The sequence below is a fragment of the Sorex araneus genome, chromosome X (assembly GCF_027595985.1).
Source record: "Sorex araneus isolate mSorAra2 chromosome X, mSorAra2.pri, whole genome shotgun sequence".
In the NCBI taxonomy this organism is placed as follows: Eukaryota; Metazoa; Chordata; class Mammalia; order Eulipotyphla; family Soricidae; genus Sorex; species Sorex araneus.
In genome coordinates, this window is record NC_073313.1 from 236,115,124 (window position 1) to 236,137,476 (window position 22,353).

Here is a 22,353-nt window from a genome sequence, read left to right on the forward strand (position 1 = left end):
ATGAAAAGGAAAGTGCTGGGCTCAGAGCGACAGTATAGTGGGTAAGGTGCTTTGCTTTGCACATGGCTGCAGTTTCATCCCTGGCATCACACATGGTCCCTCATCATACCCAGGAGCAATCTCTGAGTGCAGCTCCACTAGGAAGCCCTGAGTACGCCAAGAAACAAACAACCACACCAAACCAAACAAAAAGGATAGTGTTTATAAATCTATTAAATTTTTCTAAAAGGAGTTTTTGTTTGGTATTTAAATAGATGCTAAACCTCTAATATTTAAAGACATTCTGGTTACCAAAAATATTAAGTAAATCTCTCACTTTTATGCCCAGTCTGAATTAGTAAGAACAGAATGTTACTTATCCTATATTACTGAAAGGGCCCATTTAAGGGAAATCTGCAAGGTTTTCCTAACCTAACTCATCTCAGACTAAATATGGACTTAGGAGCCAGGAAATTCTTATTCTACCATTAATTAGTTATGTTTGTGTTTAAGTCACTTAGATTCTTAGGCCTCTTGTTAATCTGAAGAAAGAATATGAGAGAGGAGAGAGGAAAAGGACAAGAATTAGAGAAAAGAAAGAGGGGGCATTAAATCTAAAGGTCTCCCTCCACCCCTCCAAACCCATTCTTTGCTGAAGTTCTATTATTTATTGATTTCACTCTAAATCCTTTCTAATTGATCAATCTTCTCTCACTCCCCCAGTATGAATTCCAGAAAAAACTGCTCTCAGAATTTTCTACTTTGGGGTTTAGCTTTTAAAAGTCCATTTAACTGAAAGTAAAAAAGGAATATAGTTGCAAAAAAGAATAAAAACTTACTTGCTATACAACAAAATATGAATACCAAGAAACACAAAAGATGGCACCAGCAATATAAGTATTATCCCTAGGGTGGTCTTGTTGCACATGTAAATTTATTTTGAGTTGAACTGTCATCTTAAAATATCATGTTATTCTTAATCTTAATTTTTTTAAATGTTCTAAAATGATCAAGTAAAGAGTTTCAACCTCAACTGCACACACACATAATACATTTTGTCAGCAGTGTATCTAGCACTATTGCCTCCATCATATTATCAAGAGGAAACTTAAATTAAAAGTGTCTCAGAAAGAGGAAAAAATTGAAACAGGTAACCCTGGTTTTTTGTTTGGTTGGTTTTTGGGTCACAGCTGGCTTATTCCTGGCCATATGCTCAGGGATCATTCCTGGTGGGCACAGGGAACCATATGGGATGCCAAGGATCCAACCTGGGTCAGCTGATTTAAGGAAAGCACCCTACTCACTATACTATCGCTCTGGCCCATATTTTGGGTTTTTAATTGTCTCTGTAATAAATTTTAAACGAAAGTTAAAAACAAAAATGAGTAGCATCACTAATCTTCCTAAAACTTTAAACATTAAAAACACCTATCCATTACAAGTTTTAGTTTGACAGTGCACTGGGTAAAAGAAGAAAATATCGGTGATTATCAACCTACCAAATAAGGCAGAACTAATAATGAGCAGGACAGTGTCAAGTCTGGTAGCCTGTTTTTGATTAAAGTTAAAAGGGTCAGATGACTGATTAGATCGGGTACACCGGACACAAAAAATGACATTCTGATTGCAATTTATCACTCCACAGATAAATGAATTGGCAAATATGGCTAAGCTGGTATCCTTTATTCTATCAGTGTGTCATATTCCAGCTAAGATAAAGACCATTTGTTGTGAGCCGGAGCTTATCAATTATTAGACTACCTTACTTAAGCACTATACTAGTTTAAGTACCAGACCTCTTAAAATCCATTAAATATATTTCCTAATTTGGAAATCATCTCACATCATTATGAAGTATAAAGTAAAATATGTAAAAGACTCAACCGAATGTCTGGTGCATGTGTAACAACTGTTGAGGCCTTCTTATTTTTACTGTGGCCCAGTTCCTATCAATAATGTTTTCTTGGCTTCTTTATTTGAGTGGATGCTTGACGAAACATAAAAGGGGTTTATTGCTCATAAAAACCAATAGCAAATTCTTTAAATCAGACTTAATAATTTTGGCATAGAAGTAAATGATACATTGTTGTAGTGTTCTTTTAGAGACTGTCATAGAGGGAAATGCTTTTGACTTTTTAAACCATGTCTGAAATGTTAATAAGCATAAAAGAAAAATTTATGAAAAAGTGATCTATTATATTTAATATCTACATTTTAGAGAAAAATGATCCATTTAGAACATTTCTGAAAACATGTTTTTAAATGATTACAGATAATATGCACAAACATAAGCCACCTTATGGATCACGCCCATAAACCACCTCAGATAATCTCATGGGCCACCATCCAGAACTCACAGCTGCTTCTCTGGAAAGGGAGCATAAAATGAGGCCCCCATAAGCATGCCACCGGACTCTGTGCCAGGCTGTTTTCACTCAGGGTGCCCCTGAGGGGGACGGGTGAGAGTCCTCCCCACCCCAAGGAACTCAGTCCCGGCAGCTGACCTTCACAACCCAACTGCCACAACGCTCCAGACTGCTTTTCACACGCTCCAGCTGAGCTTCATGTATGAGTAAACATATTCCTAAACCAAAAGTGGCTGTGCGATACATCATAAGACACTCCCTACTCCTCATTTTCCATAATTACCACATCATATTGAATTGGAGGCAAGATGGCGCGGATGCCACCCCAACCCCTCACACTCTCCCAAACCTGGCTCACCATCTTGCCTTAGACAACACGTGGCTCAGCACGCCAGGCATGGAACTCTACTTGTGATCCCTGCTGGAACTCTTACGTTGTCCCTGATGGACATTGCTGGCTGTTTTGCAAGATTTGGACAGAATGGCATCATGCGGCACAGAGAAGCCATGGCAGTGGCCACAAGGTTGCTGCCTGCCCCGGCTGGGCCGAGTCAAAGCGCACAGTGGCTCATTCACTGTGGGGTGCTGTTAGCCAACCACCGGGTGACCTGGGACTCGGCTCAGGTGTTTGACCTGGCACAGACCCTCTGTGATAGGGTCCTGCTCTGCCAGCTGCTCAATGACCTCCAGGCACACTCCATCAACATCAAGGAGATCAACCTAGGCCGCAGATGTCCCTGGTGCTGCCCAGAGATGCAGGCAGGTGTGTGATTGTCAGTGTGCAGGTCGTTACAACATGCCAGTTGACCAAAAGTTTACATTCAGTAGACTGGGAACACCTGTAAAGGTGATTAGAGGCTGCCCCAAAAGCCTCCGTCCCTCTTGGAGAGCCCAGCAAGCTACTGAGAATAACCCACCCACACAGCAGAGCCTGGCAAGCTACCCATGGTGTACTCGATATGCCAAAAACAGTAACAATGATGGTCCTCATTCCCCTGATCCTGAAAGAGCCTCCAATATGCTATCAGGCTACACTAGCATGTGACAGGGACAAATGGATACGTTACTGACACCTGCTCGAGCAAATCGATGAACAACGGGATGACAGTGATACAGTGATATAGTGATTCACAACCAACTTAATGATAGACTTTCTCAGTAATACAAAACATCGAAGTTCATCAATTATTTTCTTACAATTCAACTTAAATTCCACTTTATCCATGAAACTATTCAGATGGCTGGAACACTTAAGATTCTCCTTTATAACTTTTTTTAATTGACTGTACTTTTGTACCACTTAGCATTCCACTGTGAATTATTGTTTTATGTTACTGATACAGTATATTTTGAATACAAAGAAAATAGGAGCATGAATCAACAAGAGATGGTGGTCAGGCACGTGGAATATAAACTGAAGACTAAGTTTTTAAGGTAGAAGTCTGAGGTCTATCCAGTACACTGATTACACAAAGACTGGAAAGGAAGTCTGCATATTTGTATACTTTAAAAGCTTAAAGAAAAGTAAAAGAAAACGTAAAAACTATTTTTTAGATATTTTTAAATTAAAAAAAAATCTTATAGTTTAAGTAATGTGGTTACAGTAGTGTTAATATTTATGGCATTGATGTACAAAGTTACTACACCCCACCTTGTCAAAGTGTTGAATACCCTCCACCAATCTCCTTATATTATTTCTAGTCCACTTCTTCACACCCCCACCACTTCTCTCCTCACATTGCATTTTGTAAACTACAGCCAAGAGTTTGAAAGACTACTTTTTAACCTTCTTTCACAAACTTGGCATATGCACTGTGACTTCCTCACAACCTCTAATAAAACTTTTCCCAGACAAAAGATGAATAAAATTCATTACAGCAGGGGATCAGTAAAACCTAAATTATATGCAAAATAGATGGTATTCTCTAAAATGACTGCCAACAGGATCCTCAATCTCATTTATTATTACAATCTGCCTTAACACTCTTCCTATTGAAAGACAGAAATAATGTCCCTTGGATCTAGATTGACCCATGGAAGAAATGATGCTGTGGCTTCTACAGATAGATCATAAAACCTGTGTCTTTTGGAAAGCTGCTGATGGAACCCATACATTATGCTGTGTGAAAGTTTTGACTACATAAACAGGTCAAGTGTAGAAAGCAGGCTACAGTCCCCCACTGAGATATAATATACAACCAGCATTAAACTACCAGACCGGTGATGTATTAACTGAGAAGACAATGGATATGGTCACTCTAACTAAAACTGCATGAGACACTCTAACCAAGAACTACTAAAGCCTGATTAACTCTTGATTGTGTGAGATAAAATAACTTCAGCAGTCTTCTTAGTCACTTAAGTTCTAGTGGGGTCGGGGGTAGGGGATCCACTACACAGCAACCGATAAGAAAATAAGTGGCAGGTCTGAAGCACTAGCTGCCTGGGGAAAGCAGTGACACTGTGGGTAAAAGACAGTTAAAACTATCCATCATGTGAAAAACTACTGAGTCAGGCAATATATTGATAAACAGAGGAAATATATTTACTTATAGGGGAGAAATGGGAGTTCAGGAATGTGGCCACATTATGGAGGACTGTCTTGTATACACATGACTGCCACTTGGATTTCTTTACCTAAGAGAAATACCCGCAAACTTGTGCAAAAATATTCACAGCAGCTTTATTCTTATAGTCCCAAACTGTAAACATACCACAATAGTCAATCAAGAAAAAAATGGATAAACAATCTATGGTTCATTCATATATCCACGCAGCTATTGAAAAAGCCCCACCAATATATGGGTTTCATGGCAATAACATAGGTGAATCTATGAAAAAACATGCTGAATACAGGAATCAGAAACAAAGAAGCGCCTATGTATAACCTGACCAAAAGTTACAGAGAAGGCAAAATTTACTAGTGGTGAAGCAACTGAGGTTGTAGTTTTAAAACCAGAATAGGATTAGCCTTATCTGTACTTTAAAGGCAAATGATCATCAGTGGTGAGATGCGTTGTCCATACTTGATGATGCTATGGTCTATTATGGACTATTATTAGCTTAGTGCTTAGGGGGATCACTCCTGGTTATGCTGGTTTTGCTGGTCTAATATGGTCTATTATGGTTTATTCTTAGCTTAGTGCTTGAGCTAGGGGTGGGGGGGTCTCTCCTGGTTGTGCCTGGGGGTGACTTGAACCCTGGCGTCCTATATACAAAGCTTGCACTCCAGTCCACTGAGCTCTCTCTCTCTAGCCCTAAGCTCAGTAAGAAAATACTGTATTCCAAAAGAAAACACCATGGGTCTTCATGAAGTATTCATATCTGTACATTCTGCACTGTAGCACTATTGTCCCGTTGTTCATTGATTTGCTCGAGCGGGCACCAGTAACATCTCCATTGTGAGACTTGATGTTACTGTTTTTGGCACATCGAATACGCCATCAGTAGCTTTCCGGGCTCTCTGAGAGGGACAGAGGAATCAAACCCAGGTCGGCCACATGCAAGGCAAATGCCTTACCCACTGTGTTATTGCTCCAATCCGTGTACATTCTAAAAGAACAAAAAATTCATTTATATGAGTTCTTATATAAGTTATATGAGTTGTCTTTTTAGCTAAAGCAATTAAAAACAAGTACCAAAATAAACAGATTAACAACTCAGACTTGGAATCTCAGCATCAGCAGCAGCAAAAGCACAATTTGGGGGGGGGGGCAGGGTTGTCCCACACCTAGCAGTGCCAAGGGGATACTCTTGGCTCTGTATAGGTCATACATGGTAATGATCTGTGAGCCATGAAGTGCCAGGAAACTGGGATTGGCTGCACTCAAGGCAAGCACCTTACCCTCTACTATCTCTCTGGTTCTAAAAGTATGTTTTTCCTTTGTGTGTGTTCCTTAAAAAAAAAAAATTAAAATAATTGTGATTATAAAGTTATTGATATTGAGGTTTAGGGATACAATATCTCAACACCAATTCTACCACCAGTGGATCCCATATGCCCTCTCCACCCCAAACTCCACCCTATACACACCTGTAAACTTGACAAGCACATTACAAAATGGTAATGTGACAAGCACATTACAAAAGTGGTTGCAGCTTGGATCTCATGTTTTCAGTTTTGAATGTGTTTTTTGATATACAGCTATCCCACTCACCCATATCACCAGTATAACTAAAGCCCTGACGCTTGTTCACCCATTACTTCCCATTTCTCTTCTTCCCACTCCAGAGTTCTTCGCTTCTCTTTCTCTTCTTGAAACACTGCAGTCAAGGGTGATCTAGGTATACCTTTTTCACTACAGTACATTTCCTCATTCAGTATTCCATATATCACAGATCAGTGGGATCATCCTGTGTTTATCTTTCTTCTGGCTTACTTCACTCAACATGGTATCTTCCTGTTCCAATCACACTGCATCAAATTGCATGATTTCGTTGTTCCTTGCAGCTGCATAGCATTTCATTGTGCAACTATACCCTATCTTCAAAATCCATTCATCTGTCATTGGACACCTAGGTTGATTCTATATTTTAGCTATTGTACTGAGTGCAGCAATAGTGGTGTGCATGTCCTGGGAACAAATGCTCCAAAGTAGAATTGAACATATGACAGTTCAATTATAGTCTACTGAGAACTCTCCATACTGTTATCCACAAGGGTTGTACTAGACAACTCCCATCAGCAGTGGATGAGAGTTCTTTTTCCACCACATCCCTGTCAACATAAATTGTTCCTACTATTTTTGATATGTGCCATTCTCATTGGTGTGAGATGGTATTTCATTGTCCCCTGATCTGGAGTTCTCTGATGATAAATGATGCCGAGCATTTTTTCATGGGCCCACCGGCCGGCCATATGCCTGTCTTCCACTGAGAAGTGTCTTCATTTCCTCTCCCCATTTGTTTATAGGATTTTTGAATTTTTGTTGTTGTTGTTGATCTCTGCAAGTACTTTATACATATATATGTATATATCTTATATAGTAAACCTTTATCTGATGTGTTGAATGCAAATATTTTTTTTGCGTTCAGTTAGCTGTCTTAGTTTTAGCCTATGTTTCTTTTGCCATGCAGATGCTCTTTAATTTTATGTGGTCCTATTTTTAAATTTTTAATTGTGTTGACTTTGCCAGTGGTATTAGATCACTAATGACAACTTTGAGGTACAAATCTTAAAGTGTTCTGCTTATATTTTCTTCAGTGTACTTTATAGTTTCTGGTCAGATCTCAATGTCTTTGATCCACTTTGAATTGACTTTTATGTGAGTGTCAAATATGGATCTGGCTTTAGTTTCTTTCACGTAGTTATCCAGTCTTCCCAGCACCATTTGTTGAAGAGGCTATCTTTACACCATTTCATGTTCTCAGCTCCTTATTGAAAATTAACTGCCCAGATATATGGGGTTTTGTCATAGGGTACTTGATTGTGACCCACTGATTAGAGGGTCTATCTTTATTCCAGTACCATGCAGTTTTGATCACTCAAAACTGAGTAAAAGCATGATTTTTAAAGAGAATGCACCATGTTCACTGTCCACTGTTCCTGCTTCAAAAAATATATATGTGTGTATTTGTGTGTGCATATATACACACAAATACACGCACATATATACATACACAACATGGCAAACAAAACTGTTTGATCATCCATTACTAACATTTAGAAATCATGATTATACTATTCACAAATAAAGGAAATTACTGATTCCCTTATTAATCTCTGAAGTCATTTGATAAATAAAATTAAACATTATTAGATTTTGTGGATGATTTCCACAAGGTGTAACAACTAAAAGAATCTTCAAATAATGGGGACTAGGAAGACAGAACACGGTTTATCCCAGTTTGATTCCCAGCACTGCATATTGTACCTGCAGTACCACCAAAGAGTTATCCCTGAGCAGAGAACCAGGAGTAAATCCCTAAGTACCACTAGGTGTGGCTGATAACAAAAGAACCAGAAGACCCCCCCCCCCCCAAAAAAAAAAACCCTTTAAAAAATGGCTTTTATTGACAGGGGTATTTCACATGAGCAAAACCAACACCAGTACTCCAGAACTCAGGGATTTAGGACATTACATTACTATCTGCAATGAAAGACAAATCAAATCAAATAGAGGAATGAAGAAGGAAATGAATAGTTCTAGGTAGGATCAAACAGTTTTATAAAGATGTCTGGCAATAGAGCCAGATCTCAAAGGATGAGTGCGCTTTTGGCATGAAGAATGTGGAAATTTTAGGGAAAATGCTTGGAAGCGATGGATAAAGGCAATACATTAAAAACATACAGTGGACTCACTGGACACATGTCTTGTATAGTTGAGGCCCTGAGTTCAATCCCCAAGGATTTTCTGGGTGTGGGCCCTGAAGTCCATAGTACAGCTGGACACAAGCAGCATCTCACTGCTAGGCCAGAGCACTGAGTTGTATAGCCAGGTCAGTTGAGAATTATCAGAAGTGATGTGCCCGGGGAAAACTGCTTGGGAGGCTCCTCTTTCCCACCCCCACAAGACTACACTGGATTTTCAAGTGACATTATTGTTTCAACGTAAGGACTTCGCCTACACTTTTCTTCACACATCAAACTTAGCAAGCTTTCCAAAAGTCCTTTCCAAAAAAGCATCTAATTTTCCAGTAGAGTTGCAAATTGACTTACTGCAACACAATATTTGGACATACTTAATGTTTATGTCACTAATTTTTTCCAGATCTTATGATTTTCACCACGGGTCTTATATGTTACATAATGACAAGCAATAAATTAGCAAGCTCCCAATCTTGCTGCTTCTACTCTAGAAGGGTAACCTGTCCTTTTCTCTTCAAAATCTCATCTCTTCAACTCTACTCCCTTCTGTTTCTTTTTGGGCTCATTTTCTGGTTTCCTTTGTTTTGGGATCATGCCCCAGTGTTCAAAGCTTACTTCTGGTTCTGCACTCCTGGTGGGACTTGGGGGTCCATATGGGATGTCAGGAATTGAACCCACATTGGTTACATTCAAGGCAAGTGTCCTATCCTTTGTACTATCTTTTTGGCCTGTGGACCCAATTATGTTTTCTACTGATTCGTTGTAATGTCTCTCTTTGATTTTTCCAGTATGCCTAGCTCTGCCCAGCACAGTTTTAAATAATTATTTTATTAGTAGAAATGCTTTTTTAAAAGACAATTTATAAATTATGAGTGATGTTAAGAAATGTGCTTCAGGGTTGTACAGCTCAGTGACAGACCACCTGCTTTGCAGCTGTGAAGCTATTAATTCAATCTCTAACCCACAATATTTTTTTCCAGTATTATTGATTTGGGATACTGTATAGCAGTGTTTCCCAAAGTGGGTTGCCCTAGGTGAGCTGCTGAAATGATCCAGCAGTGGTAGCAGAGTAGATGTGCAGTGGTGGTGCTGTTTATTCACTTAAAGAAGGTAGTTTCCAGGGAGGCACTGAGTAATTTTTTTCCTGAAAAGATGGCAGTAGGCTAAATATTCTGCTCTATAGCATGGTTTTCAACCCTTTTTTACACTTGTGGGCCAGTGAAACTGCCACTGTACATCTGAAAAGTTCTGTAAAATAGTAGAAACAAATTATATTATGATCTCTAAAGCTTCTTTCCATGCTCTTACCACTCTTATTTTAAAGTAGGATATTTATCACACTTTGGGGGCAGTTTTCTAACCCTCTCTCCCTTTTCCTCTTTGTATGGTTGTTGTCATGATGCCCGAGGTCACACTTATCATGGCATCAGGGATCAGAATGGTGATGCTGGTGGAAATGTAAAATTATGTAGCTGTTGTGGAAAAATTAAAGTAATACTGGTCCAGCAGCAAACTAAAAGATTAACTTCTTGGGGGGGAGGGGCAAGGGAGGGGACACCCCCTGCTATGCTCAGGGTTTATTGCATGCTATATTCAGAGATCTCTCCTGGTAGATTTTGACATGTGGTGCCAGGGATCTAACCCAGGTTGACAGCATGGAATGCAATCACCTCCAGCACCATAAACCTGAAAGAAGTAAAAGCAAGTATTTGAACTGATATGTGCACATCAACGTTCACAATGGCGAAAGGTGAAAACAACCCAAATATTTATCTACAAGTGATCAAATAAGATGTAACATATGATCATGCAGTGCTCAATGATAAGGGTAAGTTCTGAGAAATGTGCTGTTAGAGGATACCACTGTACAAACTTCATAAAGCACAATTACTTAACTTAGGTAACATGGACTAATATATACCAAGGCTACAGCCTAACGTTGGCCAAAATATCATTAAGCAACTAACTGAAAGAAATAAAATTCTGATTTATCCACAGCATGGATCAATCTCTAAGCTAAGTGAACTAAAACTGTTATCAAAGAACTAATGTTGTATAATTCCACTTATATAAGTATGTACAATAGTCAAATATAAGACACAAAAAGTAAAAATATAATGATCATGGGGCAAAGAGTGAAAGGGTGGAGCATTATTATTAAATAATAAGGGTTTCAGTTGGAATAATAAAAAGGTTCTAGAAATAGCAGATACATGTAGCACTCTAGCACTGTCCTCCGCACTGCCGTCCTGTCGTTCATTGATTTGCTCGAGCAGGCACCAGTAATGTCTCCATTGTTGTTACTGTTTTTGGCATATCAAATACCACACCTGTAGCTTGCCAGGCCCTACCCTGTGGGTGGGATACTTTCCGGTTGCTTGCCGGGCTCTCCAAGAGGGATGGAGGAATTGAACCCAGGTCGTCTGCATGCAAGGCAAACTCCCTACCCGCTGTGCTATCGCTCCAGTATGTACATAGCAGACACATACTCACTTAAATAAATGAATTGAAAGTCTATCAAGATAAATGATTTGCCTAGATCACATTTGTTTTACTAATATCAATTTCCAAAAATAATGTTTGGGATTAACAGCATTTCCAACCAAGGTAAGACCATGATAAGGATGGCAAAGATCAACCAACAGTGTGCTAGTCACCCAACAAATTATGTATAGCATGGGAACAAAAAGGTCACAAAACCAAAGGACATCTTAATTATCCATTGCTAAGAATGGTTAACAAAGACTCTTCATAAATAAAGTGTTAAAATATCAATGAAAACAAAGGACAAAGACAAAGAGTTTGAGATATATCCAATATGTGCCTGCTACCCCACTCTTTACAGCCAGTTACCAGTGACTTTGTGAGACATCTGAGTCTGAAAAACCAGCTTTTTCTAGACTAAATAGAGCTCATATTCATCACAAGAAAACATCTACAAATAATTCTTTATTAAATTCAAACAGAAGGGAGCAGCAGTCCAAATAACATAAAATGTCTAATCCAAAACATGTATTAAGCTCTGTAGCCGTTTTTTCCCCTTTACTTACTTGAATAAATCTGGTTTCAGGGAAATTCATAACTCAAAAAGCAAAATAACGGAGACAATCTTTGAAGGTCAGACACAAGAGCTAAAAAGCTTTTGAGTGTCTCTATTTTGCCCTGCCCCCAGTGGACTTCCTCCTCAATTCTGTCAAAGGATAGATAGCACCGCCACCGCTTGCAAAGAATGCCCAGCTCACCATCTACAGCAGCAGAAATCCTACCCATCCTTAAAGGTTCCACTTAAATGCACTGCAGCTTTCTTGAGCCCCCTCCCCCAATCCAGAACCAATCTCCTCCTGAAGCCTCTATTTTGCACCTCGATTTCAAGAATTTTATGATGTAATGCTTTTGCATTACAATGACCTACCTTCACTTCTTCCCCCACCTTTTCTCAGGAAAATCCCAAGAGCAGTAAAGAAGGAAAGAAACTAACATTTGTTGGGTTCACGGCAATTTGCATACATTATCTCTTTTAATAGGTGTGACAACCATTTGGGGAGGCAAGTGGTATGTTCGGTGCCATTCTACTGATAGAGAAGACCCTGCTGAGAGTTCCAACAGCTTATCCAATGGCACACTGCTAGTCAATGCCAGTGATGACCGAACCGCTAGATTTCCCTGGACCCGAATCACTCTTTCCACCCCAAGCGCTTGCAGGGTTCCCCCCCCCACACACACACGTGGTGCCGCCCCCTCCCCCAGCCCAAGTGAAAGCAGGTATTCCATTAACTGTTTGCCGAATGTAATTTCCTCAGAACTCGGCACCACCCTTTTAATAACCCGATCACGCCCCACCCCTACCAGGTTACTGTTGCTTTACAGCGCACTTTACTCCGGCAGCTCTAAGCCTCTCCAAGAGAAATGCTGCATACAGGATCCACCTTTACTGGTCGGTTAAGGTTAAAACCTTTCTCCGAGATTTTTCCAACAGCCCTTCCCGCAGAACATTAAAAAATGTTCTGAACACACGCGCGCGCGCGCGCGCACACACACACACACACACACACACACACACACACACATTTGCTATAACGCTGATGCCCTTCCAAAAAGCTTTCATACAGACTTAGCCACGTCTTCGTGCTTAAGAGCAACGCGCTTTTGCATGGTGTGCAGCTCACACCGTGGGGACACACGAAAAGACACCATCTGCACAAGAAACCCACATCTTCCCACCCCGTCTCAAGCACGAAGGCATCCTGATTTTATACTCGTCCACTGCCTCCCCGGGCTGCCCCCTCCACGAGCTGCGATTTGGATTTCCGGCGGGAATGCACACCGACCCCCGGCTGCAAAGCCACCGCGCAATTATTTCGCCGGCTTAATTGGAAAGAAGACACACAGGTGCCCCGCCTTTCTCAAGCTCGGTACTGAACTCATTTATGAAGGGCGGGCAGGAGGGAAGCAGTCACCCGAGGAAGCCCGGACGTCGGATCCCTGCTCCCAGCGGCTAGGAGGGGACAGTCCGTTCCTTTCCGCAGCGCCCGGCCACCACCGGTCCCCGGAGCCGGCCGGGACAACCCCTACCGCACCCTCCCCCGAGCGGCCCTGGCGCTCATTGTCTCCCTCCGTCGCGGCGCCGCCGGGGGTGCGGTGGTGGTGGTGGTGGGGGGGGGGGATTGTCGGGTGCAGCCCCGGTGCCGCCGACCCCCGCACCGCCCCCTCCAGCCCCACCCCAACACGCCGGCCACCCCGCGGGGCTACGAGCCCGCAGCCCTGCAGCTCGGGCCCCGGCCGCGACCCCGCCCCAAGCTCGGCCGCCCGCACGCCCCGCGCCAGCATGGTGGGGCCGCGCGTCGGGAAAATGGAGGCGGGAGCGGCGGCAGCGCCCTCTCGCCCCGCGCCCGGCCCCGAGGGCGAGGCTCAACACTCACCGCGGCAGCCGCTCGCCCCTCGGGCTGCCCGACTACCCCGGGCGGCCGCTCGCGCTTCTCCAGCCAACGCCGCCGCCGCCGCCTCTGCTCCGGGCGCGCCGCTCCTTCCCCGGAGACCCCGCGAGCGCCCGCAGCTCCCGCGCCGCGCGCGCCGTGGCTGCCTGGCTGGCTGGCTGGCTGACTGACTGACTGACTGACTGACTGACTGACCGACCGAACGACCGAACGACCGACCGGGCGTTGGCGGGGGGCGGGGGGCGGGAGCGCGCGGCGGGCGGGGCGGCCGCAGCGCCCAGCGGCGGCGGATCCGAGGTGCGGCCGCGTCCGGCCAAGACGCAGAAGGCGGGGCTGAGGGCCCGGCGACCCGCTGGCGGCCCGGCTCGCGCCCGGCGGCTCGCTCCCCGGCGCCCGCCACCAACCACTCACTTCCGGCTCAGGCCGCAGCGCCCGCCCCTCCCGGGCGCCCCCCGGCCGCCCGCGCTCCCGTGCGCGGCCCGCGCCCCCTCCCCTCGGGCGCCAGACCGCACCCAGCCGGGGCTGTCCACCGGGCCCCGCCTTCCCTCGCCGCGCGTCCCTGTGAACCGCCTCCAGGAACCAGTGAATCAGAGAATGAATGAGTGAGGAAAGGAAAATCCCAAAGCTGTCCCACCCCCTGCTCGCCTTTCCTGGAAGCAGGCCCGGAGACCTCTGGCCAAGGGACCCAGACATGCACACACCGAAGATGCACCTCGATGCTCTCTGGGCATTCAAAGACTCCAGAGGCACGTCTTGGGCACTGGAAGGACCCGATTATGTCCATATGGGAGGCTTTTTTATTTTTCCCCTCCCTCAGAAAGAAGATTTCTTTTTGGCCAACGATTGTCTCTTGCAGTATCGTGCAGCATACAAGAAGCATTTGGAAATTGGACCCTTCCATTATATCTAATTACTTTTCAGCTTTGAAATTTACTATCCTGTCATCTTAATTTCTGCCCCTCCCACGTTGAAATTGTTTAGGAGTAAGGTGTTGGCTTTTTTTTTTACCCTATCATCAAACTCTAGAGTACTCAGACATTACCTATGTAGATATAGGGCTGACTTAGACTTTTACATTTTGATTTATATCTTTATTTTGACCTTCTAATGTTGATCCAAAAACACAAAATTGAAGAATTTTTTTTTTTTTTCTGGCCTGGCACATGCAAAGCAAGCGTGGTTGACTGCATTAAGATAGTCGACAGGGATTGTGGCCTGGAATTGGTTGGAGTGAACATTCCTTTCCCGTCTTGCTTGTTAAGAATATGGGCATCTTGAATCTTCACATGCCATGAAATGACTCTACATTTCTGAGATCCTGGTTCCCTTTTCCAAGAATCAGAGAGTTCATTTCTCTGTCCTGGAGCCAAATCTTGGTTTGGTAATTACATTCCTTCTTTCAGATACAGAGGACTTTCAAGTGGTTTTAGTGTTTCTTGTACAATCTGTTCCAAACTGGCACATAGTCTGTTCCAACCTGGTATTCAGAACCACAGAATACAGTGACTAGCAACATTTCATGCGTGAGGAATCTATACTTTAGAAACTTGTGTAGAATAATATTTTATTTTGTAACAGAAGATGGATTGGAGCGATAGGACAGTGGGTAGGGTGTTTGCCTTGTTCCCGGCAGTCTGGGTATCCCTCCCATATGGCAGAGCTACCATGGCGTATTTCGAATGCCAAAAACAGTAACAAGTCTAACAATGGAGACGTTACTAGTGCCCACTGGAGCAAATCAATGAACAATAGGACGACAGTGCCACAGTGCAACAAGATGGTGCTGACTAATTTCATGAAGCCTATTTCCTATGGAATTTTTCACACAGTGCCTTTAATTATAATCATTTCAATATTATGATCTTCCCTAATGAATGAAGTATATAAGCTTATTTATTCTTTTATCTTTCATGGTATCTAGCATAGTGCCTGTACAATATGTTTTAAAATTAATAAATGCACACATTTTGATAAGTGTACAATATACAAATCTCTCTACAGTCTCTTGCCCATTTCCCTTATGACCAGGTTTGTTGAAATTAGAAATAGCTGAAAGCCAAACTTAATAAATCTCAATTTCATCAAATACTATTACCACCAGCCTGTGTGATGCTGCTGCATATGGAAGATACTTTATCAAAACCTCTTTTACAAAATAGATCATTGACTATTTTTAAAATAGTTCTTAGCTAATTCTCTCCTCCCAGTGTTTATGTTGATCAAGGCTAATTAGAGAAGAAAACAATTGCTTGTAGCTACTGAGAAAAGTAAGCAGGTTTTCATTAGTTCCTTTTAATGTGGAATCATCTATTCCATGATAGTCTATTGAGTTTCAGGTAATACTGTAGACTACAATGACAAGGAAGTCGTGACATATGGTTCTTTCCCCACCACCACCATAAAGAAAAAAAAAAAAGGAAAAAAAAAGCACAGTCAAGTAGGTAAAGAAGGTAAGGAAATCACTGTTGGAATGCAGAGTCCATTCATAGGTTAAGGAAAGCTTCACAGTGGAACACATTCGTAAACTGTGTGTTTAGTGATTTAGTGACAGGGAGGAGCTAATCAGATGAAGAAACGGAGAACAGATATTCTACACAAAAGCAACAATACCTGTGTAGGTACAGAAGCAACAAACTTTTGGTTTAGAGGTTCTGTAAATAGTTAAATTTTGTCAGTGCAGATAGGAAGGACAGAGTGTGGTGGGGGAAGGTAGAAAGGTATCATAACAAAGGATTTGTGTTAAACTTAAATTTGATACGCTGAACACTGTAATAGTAAAAATCCTTGTAGTATTTCAAGACCCAGAGCAACTAGGTTTATAGATCAGAGAGAGGCAGACTGAGGCAGGAGAAAATTAAGCAACAACAGAATAACCCCAATGAAATATGGTACAGTTTCCCATAAAATCAGGGCAGTAAAATGAGGAATAGAAATAGGTGGAAAAGACATAAAGGAGATGGAAGTTCTAGGATATGATGTGATTATGTATGATATGATGAGTATGAGGAAGTGAATAAAAGAAACAACTAGGTTAGTTCTCACGTTTCTGGTTTGGGAAATGGACTGAACAGAGGTAACCTGCTTGAAAATAGAGATTCCAGGAGGAGCAACTTTCAGAAGTCTGCTGATTTCCTGAATGAATAAGATTAGTAACAAGCAGCTCAAGGGGTCTCAGTCAATCATTCCCCAGTCAATTTCAAAATTTAAACTACATTTAATGAACTAAATGAGAAATATGAATTAAACAAAGTTCAATGAGTTTATAAACCAGATTTTAATGTTTTTAATGTATTTTCTGATGTGATCTGTGAATTTCTAGAGGGCAGATATTATGTACAATATATCCCAGATGTATTTGACTATAATGTTTTTTTTTTCCCAGCAGAACATCTCATAAGATATGCATAGCATACACTTTGGGACAAAATTTTGGTTTATGGTGAAAACCATAACATTAAGAGAATACAATCCATATCTTCTGATCCCATTTATGTGTTCTCTTTATTCCATAATTCTTTATGAGCTACAGACTTTCCAGAATCTTCCAATAAATCACAGGTAGAAAATATTATTTTCAAATCCTGGTATATAATCTTTTAGATGAGATTCAAATCTCATATAAAGCTACATTAATTTTTAACAATTACTAGTTTATAGAAGGTAAAAAGATTTTTATATTGGAACGTGGACCAATTATTAACTTAGCATGATCTTTGATAATTGAGCTGCAGTGTTGTAAAATTAAATCACCTAGCAAAATAGGACATCCAATTAGGTGTGTTAGTCTGAAGGTAGCTGTAAATTAAACAAACCTTCGGAAATGAATAAAGACTTTAAATATCTCCCCAGAAAATTTTAGTGATGTCCTTTCCCCCTCATACTGAAGAAAAGGACAGATTCTAGAATGTGCTGAGGCTATGATAATCCATATCAGGTCTTGGCTTTTCTGGCACAGTTCCCTTGATTCTGAGGACTAATAGCTAATGGATGGGAAGGTTTTCATAGCCTAAATTTATAGTTCTATTCCCTAGAGAAGAAGTTTCAGTAGCTCTATTCTTAGAAAAATGAGATAAATTGTTTGTTCCCAAAAGATTTTTCTTTTTTTCTCCTTCCTTCCTTCCTTCCTTCCTTCCTTCCTTCCTTCCTTCCTTCCTTCCTTATTTTCTTTCTTGTGAAGCAAGAAAATTTTTATTAAAACTTTAATAAGTGTGATCACTTCTGCAGCATATATACTAAAATTGGAACGATACAGAGATTAGCATGACCCCTGTGCAAGGATGACAAGAGAAAAAAAAAAAGAAAGAAAGAAAAGGAATCCTTTAAGATGTGAGGGAAGTCAAAGGAGAAGTAAACATTCGAGGGAAAACATAGGTTTCTCCAGAGTGGGAAAAGCAAGCAAAAGAACAGACAAACAAGATATTCAAGGGAGAATATCAGCTGGAAGAACAAGCATTCCCATGAGATTTCTTAGGACTATAGCGCAACTTTCATTTTAAGAGATGCTTCTATACACATTATCTTCGAGAGTAATTGTCATTGTTTAAATCTATGTTTCAGTAATTTGTATGGAATTTTTTCTTTCCAAAGTATTATGTTCATTTTCAGTAAGTAATCTGAAAGCTAATAAACATGTAATAAACATGTTGAATAAATGAATAATTATTTACTTTAAAAGTTCACTACTTAGAAGTGCCGGGGAAAATTATTAATCAGTTTATCAAACCTATTTACTTTGGTAGTCATAGCTCTGTTGATATGCTTAAGGAGTAATAAAGAAATATAAAAAATGGTTTCCAATTTTGAAAAAAGGCTCCACCCAGTATTGATGAGGCACCCTCACAATAGGGCTATAAATCATAATACCTTTTTTTTTTCTAGAAGGAACTTCAGCAACAAACATTAAAGTACCTTAAAATGCACATTTCTTGGGTCAAGCAATTTCTCTACTATAAACTTATTTTAAACAGTAAGAATGAAACATTGGCTAGGACATGGTAGGACAATGATAAATAGTTGAAAATCCCCTAAATAATGAGCAATGAGATTGGAAAATGATTGTTTCTAGATGAATTACACTTGATATGAAAGTATGTTCACAATATGTTCATAATAAGAGTAATAACTATGTACAATATGAAAAATAAAGTATATGTAAAGTGACCTTAAAAACAAAAAAAGAAAAATCTAGAGGGAAATGCAAGAAGACTAAAATATTTATTGAAAAGCAGTATGATTATGGTTCCTCTGTTTGTCTTTTAGTGGCAGATTTCTTTCCTTTAATTAACAATTGTAATAGATAAACAAAATCAATATTTATGCAGTTAGGTATCTAAATTAAAATGTTGAGGGAAGTAACATAAAATTAATAACATAAGAAAAGTAAAAAATAAACTAAGTTTTGAAGGGTTCTGTGCTTTCAAGAATATATTAAGGAAAAACAAGAACATACAAAATAACCAGCGAATAACTGAATAATCATTAGCTCTGATAAAGAATGCCAGTATAATAGAAACTGAGGAGAGAAACCGACTAGGTTTGAAATAGGATAAGATGACTTCATGGACACTGTGATACTTAACTGACACTTAGGATTTGAATATCAGAGAGAGAGACAGAGTCAAAGGCAGAAATATAATGTGAGGCAAAGACTTTTCATGATAAAGATATATCTTTTTCACTACTTCCATTCAAACAATTAATCTTCACCTATAAATGTATTTGTGATTCTTTCACACAAGTGGAATTTACAAAACCTACGTAATATTAAATACAGAATAGAGTATTACATATACTTTGTAATGTTTTAAAGTTTCATTAGATATTTTTACAACTAACCCTCTTGAAAGGTATTTTATCTGCAAGATCGGTCGACCTGAACATTTCTAGATATTTACTCTGAACAAATACCAAGTATTATGCAAGAGCAGTTATCACAACTTGCAACCTCGTGAGTGTTCTGACGTCCGCAGTCACACTACAAATGAATCCAGCCAATTGGAATTCAGCAATTTTCAATCTTATTACGAAGTGCTGTTTTAAAGTCGGCTTTGAAACTCAATTACTAAATTACTATGAGGAATATTAGCTACATGTACAAACTGAAAGTATATGGTTTATATTTAGTGTAATAACACAAACTTTAATAATATGCTTTAATAATAAAATTTAAAAATTTGTGTCCATCTCAAAAATGTGTACAATAGGGCAGAACAATATTTCTTTAATGTGGGTATATCCAGGTCTAAAGTAGCCACCGTAAAGAAGGAAAACCATTCCAGATGGTATACAGTGTAGATCAGCATTTTCAAAGTGGGATGGGGGCGCATATGCTCCTGCTTTGTGGGACCACAAGTGAAAATGGCTAAATGGGAGACCCCAACATGAGACTTGGGTGCCAACCAGCTGGACAGAGTAATTCACAACAGAAGACAAGGTCAGTAGGAGACAAAGTAAGATGGAGGTTATGGTCAGAAAAAGAGTTGAGAAAACACTGTTGTGTAGATGGGATGGGAGTGAAGCAAATGTGTCAAAGCAGGAAGTAGCTGGTTGTTTTTGGTAAATAACCCGAGAAATGATTTTATAAGAACTGAAGAGGTGTGACTAGGGATAGTGAGATAAAAGAAAGATTATGAAGAGCCTTGCAGATCACGTAGTAGGTTTGGGAAGCCATGAAGAAGAGTAAATGATCAAGTCATATATACATATTTTTCACTGAATCACAGTGAAATACACAGTTACAAAATTGTTCATCATTGGGTTTCAGTCCTACTATGTTCCAACACCTTATCCCTTTATCAGTACATATTTCCCACCACCAATGTTCCCAGTTTCCCTCCTGCCACCCCCACCCCTCGAAGCCTGCCTCTATGGAAAGAACTTTTCTCCCCCACCTTTCTTTTAGACTTTATGGTTTGCAATACAGACACTGAAAGATTATCAGTGTCCCTTTACCTACTTTCAACATTCAGTTCCTGTCCAAAACAATCATTTTCAACTATTATTGTCATACTCATGTCCCTTCTCTCCTTCTCTCTCCTAACTGCCCTTCTGTTCCCTTCTGCCCCCCCACCTCCGCCCACATACACACACACTCTTGTGGCAAGCTTCCAACCTAGCTCCTGGCCCATTTTCCCTGGTCTTGGGTATTAGTCTCATACTATAAATATATGTCCCTCTCCTTTTGACTCATTTCACTTAGCCTAAAACTTCTCGTCCATCCATTTATAAGCAAATTTCATGACTTTATTTTTCCTAACAACTGCATAGTATTCCGTTGTGCAGATGTACCAGTTCCTTTATCTAGTCACCTGTTTTCAGGCATTCATTTTGTTTTCAGATTCTGGCTATTGTGAATGAGGCTGCAATGAACATAGAAGTGAAAATGACATTTCTTCTGTGTGTTTTGGACCCCCAGGGTATATTCCCAAAAGTGATATTGCTGAGTCAAATGGAAGCTCGATTTCTAGTTTTTTGAGGAATGTCCATATTGTTTTCCAAAAGGCTAGACAGTCAACATTCCCACCAACAATGGAGAGTCCCTTTCTACCCGCATCTATGCCAGCACTGACTGGTTGCTCTTATTCTTTTGGATGTGTGCCAGTGTCTGTGGTGTGAGATGGTATCTCATTGTTGTTTTGATTTGCATCTCCCTGATGATAAGTAATGTAGAATATTTTTTTCATGTGCCTTTTGGCCATTTGAATTTATTCTTCGAGGAAGTTTCTGTTCATTCCCTCTCCCCGGTTTTTGATGGGGTGATCAAGTCATTTTTGAGAGAATCAACCATTCCCCAATTCTGAGGTTTTTGTTATTGCTTTATGGTCCTATTCCTCTTTTCTTTCTTAATTGTTCCTGTTTATAACAATTTGGTTGTCTCCTTTAGTTCAAATTCCTCTAGATGAAGTTATCTGATCCACATCTGTTCAACTCAACCCCTTCCTCCCCCACAAAACATGCCCACCACGATTGCTTGCACATTAGTATCAGAACTGTTTGTGTCTGACTCTTCTGAAACTATGAATTCCTCAAAGAGAAGACACAATGTCTTATTCATGTATGAATTTTCTTCAGCACCTTGCATGGTGTCATTTACACAGGAAAAAATTTCAGCAACATGTACCAGGTAAAAGGATATGACACATGATTAAGAAATGTCTAACAACCTATTGAAAGTAGACTTGAACAATCAAAAGGCTGGTTTTGTTAGTCCAGGTACAAAGTCACAAGGAGTGAGAAAGGAAAGAAACTAAAGTACATTTGGAAATATTGGCAGGCATAGGTAACAAAGCAGACAGAGCATGACAGAGAAGAATCCAAGGTGAGTCCAGGGTACTGGACTAGAAGAATACTGAAAGTAGGGAACTGATGTACTTACAAAATCACCAGGAAGATACTGAATTGAAGGCATGGTGACAAAAGGCAGAAAAGGGTGAATTAAGGCTTTGATCATGCTGCATTTGCAGTCATGATAGGTCATTTAAGTGGGTCTGTTCCTTTGGTTGCTGGAAATCAAGAAGAATACTGTTTTTAAGGTCAATAACCATGTCTTTTTAATTAAAAATATCCCATCATTATCCTCTGTCACAGTGTCTAGTGTTGGATAACATTGGGTTGTCCTTGCTCCTCCCACACGGCGCTTAGGTTTATTGAGTTACTCCCACAACAGTGCCCCTGAGTCCCACCCAATTCCATCAAGCACTAATAATCCTAGATTGCTTTTCTCTTCCCTTTATGTCATTTGCATGGTTTATTTGGCAATATCCTTTTA

The 22,353-nt window shown here is 40.5% G+C and overlaps 1 protein-coding gene and 1 pseudogene across 5 annotated transcripts in view; one reads left to right on the forward strand and one right to left on the reverse strand.

Moving 5' to 3' along the window:
* RAPH1 (Ras association (RalGDS/AF-6) and pleckstrin homology domains 1) overlaps positions 1-14,100 on the reverse strand; it is an 85,563-nt gene extending 71,463 nt beyond the window's left edge. For 4 of the 5 annotated variants that reach the window (XM_055120518.1, XM_055120517.1, XM_055120516.1 and 1 more), the window contains exon 1: positions 13,572-14,100. The gene's annotated coding sequence lies outside the window, so the exon portion shown is untranslated. Of the gene's footprint in view, positions 1-12,498; positions 12,631-13,571 lie in introns of those variants that run through there. The other variant, XM_055120515.1, reaches the window with a different exon arrangement.
* A 3,694-nt stretch (positions 14,101-17,794) lies between these two features.
* Positions 17,795-17,907, forward strand: LOC129400508 (U6 spliceosomal RNA; annotated as a pseudogene).
* Positions 17,908-22,353: the final 4,446 nt, after the last annotated feature.